Here is a 10,104-nt window from a genome sequence, read left to right on the forward strand (position 1 = left end):
TGACTATCTTCTTTATCTTTCTGTCTTTGTCTTGCATCCTGATAGAGTTTCTTTGTGCATCTGCTGAACCACTTTCCAGAAGCTGGTAGGGTGCTGCTGACTGCTTCCTTAGACTGTTTGTCAGTCAACCAGTATTTCTTCTTAGCCTGCTCAATCTATTCTGCCTCCCACTTTTTCCTGCACTCCTTCTTTGTTCTGATAACTTCTTGAATTTCTGCATTTCATCACCAGCTTTCCTTATGTACCTTATTTCCGTACCTATCTTGGACACATATCCATTCTGTAGTCTTCACACATGCTGTTTTGAGATACCATTCTTCAACTCCCCCTATTTCGTCCTGTTCTTGAGGTGCTAGGCCCTAAGTGTTTCCTTGAACTCTTGATCTTTCAATCCAGTCAACGTCCAGGTCTTCAGCTTAGACTATGTTGACCTTAGAACCTTACCTGACCAGTGCTTGTAGCTGATTGTGACCACCAATAGTTTATGCTGGAGGATGACTGTTTCTCTGCTGATGACTTTGCAGTCTCTGATTCTACTATAGTTCCCTTTCCTTACTAGGGTGAGGTCTACTTGAGGTGCACATTGGGCATTCTTGTATGTGATTTTGTGATTGTCTCTCTTACTGAGCCATGTGTTGGCCACCATCAAGCCATTTGTCATACAAAAGTCTAGAATAGCTTCTCCTTCTTTATTACTGTTGCCCCACCCATGAGTACCAAGGCACTCCTCATATCCTGTTCTTTCTGTCCCAATATGTGCATTCAGGTTCCCCATTATTATCACCAATTCATGTTGTCCTGCTTTATCTAGCAGATGCTGCAACTCCTGCCTGAATACATTCTTTTCCTTGCTATGACAACCCTGCTGTGGAACATAGGCTGAGATTATGAATACTGCCCTATCCTTTCACTGAAAACTTTTCACTATCTTCTAAAGACTCTTCTTCAACATAATTTCCACAGCATTTCTAGTCTGTCATCCCTCTGAATAGTAGATTCTGGATCCCTAGCCAAGTGGCTTTGCTGCACTACCTTTCCATCTTGTCTCCTGGCTACTTCCAAGCTGTAGCCTATGAGATTACCTATACTGAGTGTAGCAATCCTTAGTTTATGTTTGGCAGGTTGATTGGTTACATCCAGGTTTTGCTCACTAGAGCTATCCCTGGTAACACTGACTGGGCAATTGGACAATGGACGGCCAGTAGCTTACTGACCCAGAGTTGTTGGGCACACACTGGCAAACAGAGCCTTATATACCCCTCCCACCATTAGCATGGATCCACAGCATAGGTCAGAGTAGGCTGGGTCATCAATCCACTTTTCACTGGCAATTAACTATGCCGAGTTTTAGCAATAGTAGTCAATGTGGTCAAATCATCTAAAGCCAATTTTTACACCATCAGGTGGCTAGACCTGATATGGGGCTGTCTGTGAACCATATTCTCCTGTCTAGTGGATACTGTACAACATGGTGGATACCTAAAGTGATTGTTCTGTACAACTCTTTCCCTGATAGGCACAACTTAGAGTCTATGTTGCTGCTTCCCATGACCTCATTCAATTATTTTGGATGAGTTTGAGGTCAAAATTCTCAGCATGAATTTTCTTTAAAAAAATACCCAGCATGTTTTAAGGAGGTGGGAAGAACCCCACAGAGAAACAGGGAGAACATGAAAGCCCCACACAGGCATTAACCAGTTGTTAGGATCAAACTATGTCCTTGTACAGGACTAAACTTTCAGGATAACAGCTGTCTTATGTTATCCATCATTACATTTTCTTACCTGCAACAGCATTTATTTAATCATTTCTTTTTCTTAAGTATGATTAAACATTGATCCTAAATAAGCAATTTCAGTCATTGCCTAGGTACAATGGACAAAATGGAGATGCAAATAATAAGGGCAGAAAAAATGTATAAAAACAGTGAATACAATCTATAGACATAGCAAATTCTACATTTGTTATGAATCCTTGTAGAAAAGTAAACACAATAATGTATACAGAAACCTAAGTAGGAAGTATAGGCTTAAATCAAGAATCATCCGAGAGTGAAGAAATATCAAGCAGTAGTTGTGCAAAATGAAGAGTTAAATTGAGCGGGAGGGTATGCAAATTAGACGATTCCCATATGTTTTAAACAGCGACATGGGGCTGTTTTGGACAGAAACATTTTGAGTTGCTAACAGAATTCATTGTAGAATGTTACATTCCTGAGGGATGGTGAGAGTGATTCCACAATATTGATCCTAAGATGGAAAAAAAAGTGATCACTGCAATGAAGTTTGTTATAAAGTCATCTGAGTGAGAAGGTGTTATAACAATGGATCTGAAAACTGTAGTCTGTAAGACCTTAAGGAATGCCTGCCTGTAAAAAAAGGAAAAGCATCACATTTACAAGTTTAAAAAGGAAAGATCCTCTTAGTAGGGAAAACACATACTTGCACTGGGAGCCAACAGATTTTGGCTAAGATTGTGCAGTGCTGATCTGTCTGGGAACAAAGGAGATTTTACTGGAGGTTTTCTGAAGGGGTGTTAGATTCTTTTTCTGAAGCATCCTTGAGGTGGAGGGCATACTGAAACTGGTCTAGTAGAATTAATTTGCCAATAGAGCTACACCCTCTGAGTTTAGAAGATGTAATGTCCAACAGACTAAGATGATCAATTTATATAAATATTTATTTTATTTCGGTAGCATAGCATCTGATGAACTTTGATAACCTCATTGTGTGCTCTCCTCAGGGAAAAAAAAGACCTGCACCTAGGCAATTCTGGAGCTACACCAAGAGTATGGTACTAGAACCACAAGTCTTTATCAAAAACCGTCATCAAGAGATTTTGCACATCTGATGGCCTGAAGACATTTCCATCTAGGAGCACTGGAAGACAATGAAACAGAAGCCGGTCATATATGCAGTCAAACCCACAATATGGGGATGTATTGGGCACACCATGGGTAGAAAACTGACTAGCATCACTTGTCACTCTTTGGACTGAATCCACAAGGTAAATGCAAAAAGTTAGATCAGCAATGATTCGGCAGTTACCAGGTGCTGAGTTAAACCCCATCCACATGTCATGGTGAGAAGCGAAGATAGTAGCACAAGACAGAAAGCAGTAAATAGATTCAGAAGTGAATATTAGACTACCTGCCCTGAATGACCATTTTACGCCTAGCTAATAACCTGAGGTCAGAATCAAACCATGTACCTTGACTCTATGATGACCACCTTTACCATTATGCCAAACCCATCCCCTGCTCCAAACAGACTGAAGAGGAGTAAACAAGTAAATCCCATTATAATTCAAGGCTATCAATCTGTTAGGTTTATTCTCATATTTATTGATTGATTTCTTCTTTGCTTGGCACACAATATTACCTATTATTTGCAGGACTGTCAACAATATATTAAAGCCATATATATGTAGCTCATAAATGATTTGAAGTATAGTATTTAAAGGTTTTATAGCATGGTGTAAAACAATGACAGAATGAACCGAACTTCCTCAATAATGTTTTATGCATACTAGATATGTATCAGTCAACATTAAAGACTGCACATTACACCAAGCTGTGGGAAGAGTTCATACCATAAATTCAGCAATGTGGTGTGTCCTCAGCGGGTTTATATCAAAATCTCAAAGAGGCATTGCAGTGAACAGTTCTTCATCGACACATACACAGTGAATGCACAAAACTGCTAACGCTGACATCAGCGATTTCATTCCCTGGGAAAGAAATCGCTTGGCCACCCCTGTAAGTTTGCCGTTTTCCCCACTCTAGTGCGATCTCAGAGTTGGTATATTTAGTTTGGGAGGTGTGGGTGGTGAAGCCCCCACTTTATTATGTTTGAAATTGTGTGTATGTATTTTTGGTGCTAGTGATTTCTTTCCCAGGGAAAGAAATCGCTGTTTTGAAAGTTCACAGTTTAGTGCGGTCGGTGTTTACATGTCGCTGAAGAGGCGTTCGATGTAATGCCTCTTCAAGCATTTAATATGGACCCATCCTCAGCACATAAACTCTCATTGATAAATTACTTCAGTAAATCAACATTCATATTGTAGGTCTGAGCCACATTAACTTTTTTGTCTTATGAGAATTCTTTTAAAGATCCTGTGCACTTGTTTCATTGTTAAAATAATTTGCTTCACTTTCGAGGTAAATTACTTGGCATCCATGTCTCGAATGCATAATAAGCAGGTTATGATTGTCAACCCACTCATAATCCTCTGTGTTGTCTAGCAGTGAGATGTCATGATTCATGGACAGATGTACATAGTAGTAACAATGCTGAGTATAAGGTAAACAGAAATCCAGAAAAAAATGAACATTAATGCCTCACTTAAGGAATATCCTGACAAAAGTTATAAATGATTAATAATGTACTCATTAAATATTCCTGTAATGTATATGTTCTGTGACTTTGCATTCACTTCCCCCATCACATGTACGTGGCATCCTTCCAGCTTGTCCAAATCCCCATTCAAAAAAAGTAACATCCAAAGACATTACCTGTTTCAAAGGCAAACATCTTGCACTGACTTTGGAAACATATGCCATTGGAAATCATTCTGCAAAGGGGAAAAAAATGAAATATACATATAGGGTGAAAGCCAAGACAGGAAAGTTTTAAGTTTGGGGGAATTTAATCACAATGTTTTTGAGTTTCAGAAAAATTGGCAATCTTGTATGTCAAATAAATAAATGTGCCTTGTAAAGACATATATTGTAAACTGTTTTATTTGCTCATTGTCATTTCTGTTAACTGACAAGTTTATGTAAAATGCTTCAGAGTTACTTAATGAACAATCTATTTATGAGTCTCCATCTGGCTCAGAGAAACCTGTTATTCCAACTACCACTGAGAATAATAAGCCAATGCATCAATTAAGTAAAGATGCTGAACCAGTGGTACAGAGGAAAACTACAACAAAAGGGGCATTATTTCCTGCTCTACCCCCTCCTATCAAAAAAGATTGTCTATCGTCCAAGGAATGCTCACAGAGCAGGGGGAGGACAAAAAGAAAGCACCCGCCTACAGAAGTAACTCATCAATCAATCACGAGAATGTGGATGGTAAAGAACAGCTGATATGGAATATATCAGACAGAGTTTTGACTTCAGCTGAGATTTGTGTTCTGCAAAAACGACTTTCATTCATCTCTTCTGGGCAAGGCGATTTGGCACAGAGTATTGTTGATTTACACCTTTTTGCTTGTAATTTAATCCTTAAAATTATGTTTCATAATGAACGTTCAGATTTTCAGTCACATGTATTTAGAAAAACAAGCTTGTATACAGCACAAAACCACCCGTTAGTAGATGCTTTCTTACAATATGCAAGAAGGAGATATATGATTTATTTAATAATGATGGAAGAAGGAATAGATTCTTTAATATGACTTTTGAGGAGAAACAAGCCTTGAAAGAGCCTATGTTAGATAGGAATATTGTAATTTGGCCTACCGATAAGGGTGGCTCTATTGTTGTTATGAATGCTGCATTTTATTATAATTCCATGGGTAGAATGCTGGAAGATACAAACACGTTTAGATTAATCACACATTTTGAGATAAATAGGCTCGTTCAAGACTATAATGATGTCATGTATGAGTGTTTTACTCAAGAAGATATAAATAAGGATATTTTTGAATATTTAAGGGTTGATGTACCTACTATTCCTTGTTTACATGGCATGCCAAAAATATATAAGGATCCTACTGAGCCTCCTTTTTGTCCTATAGTTGCAGGTGCAGGTTGGATTACTGAATCTGCATCTATTTATTTGGAAAGTTTTTTAAGCCCAGTGCTGAGGAATTATGACTATGTTTTGTGTGATATGAGACAATTTTGTCACGAATTATATGAATGTACAAATAAACTGTCTAGAACCACTAAATATTATATGGTGACAGTTGACATAATATCATTGTTTACAGTTATACCTAAAATTGAAGGTATAAGTATGATGAAGTCATTTTTACAAAGGTTTAGTACAATATAATTTAAATTTTATTGAACTATTGTGTTTTTTAATGGAATGTGTTTTACAATATAATAGTTTCGTTTTCAATGATAAATATTTTTTACAATGTGCTGGCGTAGCTATGGGCACATCTTGTGCCAAAAGCTACGCCAACATGGTTATGGGCCAATGGGAGACAAGTGTGGTGATTCCCTCCCAATATGATAATGATATAATTTTATATCACCGATTTGTTAATGACATATTTATTTATTTTATGGGGGGGTTCCCATGAGGACCTATGTATGTTCTTAGAATATATTGAACATAGTTCTTTTTTATACTTTTCCTTAAATCGTTCTGATAAGGAGATTCCTAAGGTAATGTATTCCTTGCATTCATTTTTTTCCAGAAAAGTGGAGCAATCCCTCACTCTAGTGTTTACGTTCTCACTTGCACCTCCCCTGTACCTCCCCTGATACACTTAAAATTCCATGTCAGAAAGCTTCAATCTTTTTATTACTCAAGAAAGAACAAGTCCAGGGCATCCGGTCTCTTTTCACATCCCTTTTCTTGTCAAACAGTATTACCGTCTTACCACCCTGCAGTCTATTTCTAAAACAACTGTTATAAAGGTGAAAAAAATTTTTTTTTTGCCACTGGAGTTGTCCAGATCCCTGAAAGCAGTCACACTGCAGATTCACGTAAGAAACATAATTCCCAAAGTGCTGATTTGTATCTCATGTCATTTAAATCTTACAGAGATATTCCAACTTGTTTAATTGCTTGGGTTTTCTGAATTGAGAACACCATAATAAGATTTCCATTGAGGCAATACCAGTAATACACCCAGAAATATGCTAGTTGCATTCAAAGGTAGAAAATGTCAGGAATTAAAGGGCATGGAAATCATGGGAGTTATTGTTATGCCAAACTAATTGAATGAATGGGTAAATAGCATGGCAACAATAGTGAAGAAGGACAAGCTAAGAATTTGAGCAGATCCTCAAGAATTAAAACAAAATTAATTAAAATGGAACATTATCCACTTCAAACAAAGAAAGGGCACGTTGCAACTATGCCTGATGGTAAGTTTATTTTAGTATATGATGTCAATCAAGGATTTTGGCAAGTTAGTCTAAATAAAGGTAGCTGTACAATGTGTACATTCAGTATCCATCTGAATAGATATAATTTCTAAGGCTGCCATTTGGAATCGGTTCTGCTGTAGAAGTGTTTCAGAAAGTGGTAACTGAAACAACTGGAAGATGCAGCAAATATAATTGATGCTTTCCTAGTCTGGAGAAGTACTAAACTAGAATAATACTTGTATCTCTTTCAGCAACTGGGCAGATTAGTCTTGAAGCTAAATAAAAGTAGCTGTCAACTCTATGTAACTTTTCCCACATATATTGACCATGTTTTGTCTTCTGTAAATCTCAGATCTGATTCTGAAAATAGTCAAAGCAGTTATGAATATGCAAAAGCCTTGTGATAAATTGTCACTTATTTGACTCCTTGGCTTGGTGCAGTAAGTTCATTCTAAACTTGTTAAATATAACAGTGCCACTCAGGAAGCTACTAGAGCATGATGGTGCTTGATTCAGATTAATAGAGTAAGCGAGAGGTCCTGAAATGCTTAAAAGGATAGTCACTGAGACAACTACATTGACATTTTATGTTGCATCATAATCTGTTGCTCTGCAACTAGATGCTAGTCAAAAAGGGCTTGGAGCAGTAATTTGGCAGGAAGGCAGACCTGTAGCTTATGTCATGGTCATATGCCAAATGAGTCATTATGGAGTGTACTGCAAAGTATATTTATGAATTCTCTGCAAAGCACTGACAAGACTGTTACTATCTTTGTAAAAGTATGAGATGCAAGTTAAAAAAAAAACCTAGATAGGAATAGGTTCATAGGTAGGTACTAGGCTATTGGCCCTATATAAGCCTAGCCAAAGGTACCCTGGCTTTTGCCACCCAAGAAAATTATTTTCCTGTGCCACTGTCGAGCAGAGCCACAGAAGTGATCCCTGGGGTGAATTTCCTATCTCCCATCCAATCAAGATTTTTCTTGAAGAGTGCTAATGAGGAGCTTTGTTTGAGATAGATAGGTAGTTTGTTCCAGAGTATGGGAAGTCTCTTGGACAGGAATCTATCCCTCCAGCATGTTCTGTTTATTGTGGTGACAAGGTTTAGGTCCCTAGAGCGTGTAGCTCGGAGCGATTGGGATTTCTTTAAGTGGAGCATGTCCAACAGCTCTGGGTTTGACACAGCTTTGTATGTTAGGCAGAGATCGCCCCTGAGCAGGCGATATGCGATGGAGTAAAGCTGTAGTTTTTTGAGACGGTCTGCGTAGGGCATCTGTTTGAGGCCAGTAATCCTCTTTGTGAGGTATTTATGTGGTCTTTCCAGTTGTTGTAGATATCTTGTGAGGTACATACCAAAAGGGGTGTTGCACTCTATAATGGGTCTAATGAGTGATGAGTAGAGGGAAACAATGACCTCTTTTTTTCTGGATGAGAATCCTTTTGTGATGAGATGAGCCACATAGAAGGATTTCCTGACCACTGTGGCAATGTGATTATCAAAGGAGAGACTACTGTCCACCTGTGTCCCAAGGTCTCTTATCACATTTTTGGCATTAAGTAGACTACCAGCTATGTGGTAGTTCATGGGTACAGAGTTTTTAACCAAAGGGGATGACAATACACTTTTTGGCATTGAGCTTCAGGCCATGGCTTTGACACCAGGTATCTGTCTCAGTGAGGCCCTTTTGTAGTTTGACCACATCATTAGGAGTTTTGATTACAGCTCCTAGATTGCAGTCATCTGCAAACTTTGTTAGCCAAAGACTTTCTGTGTTAGCCTGCACTTCATATAGATGACTCCTTGACTGGATAGGTTAATAGGTGTGCACTAAGCTAACAACCACTAGGGCCTTTTTAACCCTGGCCATGCATCTCAAATCTCCAAAAAGTTCTGGTACTCTTTGTAATGTAACCAGTGGCTTTGGAGATAAAACATTTGCAAGCATGAGCCTGGAAGATGAACAATTTACAGGTTACTTGTGCCCATTAAAAGCTTAGGTGCCAAAGAAAGTGTGAATTTCTGGTTCCCATCCAGTTATTCCAGTTACACTTGAATTGGGTTAGGGAGAAACTCTGTTTCGTGTGGAATTAGAGCACAGCCTTAACCCTCTCTACCAACCTCCAGACATGCATGTCTTCAAGACTGTAAAGGAGTTTTACATGAGAAAGATCTAGCAATCTTATGGATCATTTCCCAATTGCCTATGCCTACTGAAAATCAAGAGTTTACAGTTTATACAAGGGAAAACTATGAAGTATAATATTTAAGCAATAACCCACGCCTGGGTGTGGGTAATGCTGGATTTACCCATGCTCAGTGTGGTTTGGTCACGAGGCCGAAGCTCGAGTGGCCAAACAAAGGCAACCGTGGGTAAATCCAGCATTACCCACCCAGAAGTGGGTTATTGCTATTATACAATGACATTATTTAAGAAAAAAAATACTTACTTTTCTTAAATAATGGCATTGTATAATGCCTCCGTGCTGCCGTTATGCAGCTCTCCGGTATTCTGCGCCAGTTCTGATCTACTGTGCATGCATATGCTTACGCAGTACATCAGAGCTGTGTGTGGAAGCAACGGAGAATGGAAGATCTCCTTTGCTTTCTAAAAGTGTCTCGCTATGTTAAAAGAGTTTAACATAGCGAGATAGCTTTGAAAAAAGCAACAGAGATCTTTTTAACATAGCGAGATTACAGCAACTGAGCTCTTTCATTCTCCGTTGCTGTCTAAAGAAAAAAAAAAGACTTATACTATTGGACAAAGTCCAGGCGACCGGACCTTTTTCCATTAGTATAAGTCTGATTTACAACAGGCACGCTGACCAATCAGCGTGCACGTTTTGGAATATTGATGTAGGGTCATTGTATAATATGTAATAATTATGCATAGTTAGCCAGATAATATAAAGTTATTCATACTAACATTCATGTTTACATTTCATACCAATATGAGCTCCCTTGTGTACGTTTGTTACTTAAAGGTTATTTAAAGATGACAGAGTCATTGATCCCACTTACTTTTTTCTTGGTCCAGGTGCTTCAGCTT

The sequence above is a fragment of the Protopterus annectens genome, chromosome 1.part1 (genome assembly GCF_019279795.1).
Source record: "Protopterus annectens isolate FY-2018-M chromosome 1.part1, PAN1.0, whole genome shotgun sequence".
NCBI classification, from domain to species: Eukaryota; Metazoa; Chordata; order Ceratodontiformes; family Protopteridae; genus Protopterus; species Protopterus annectens.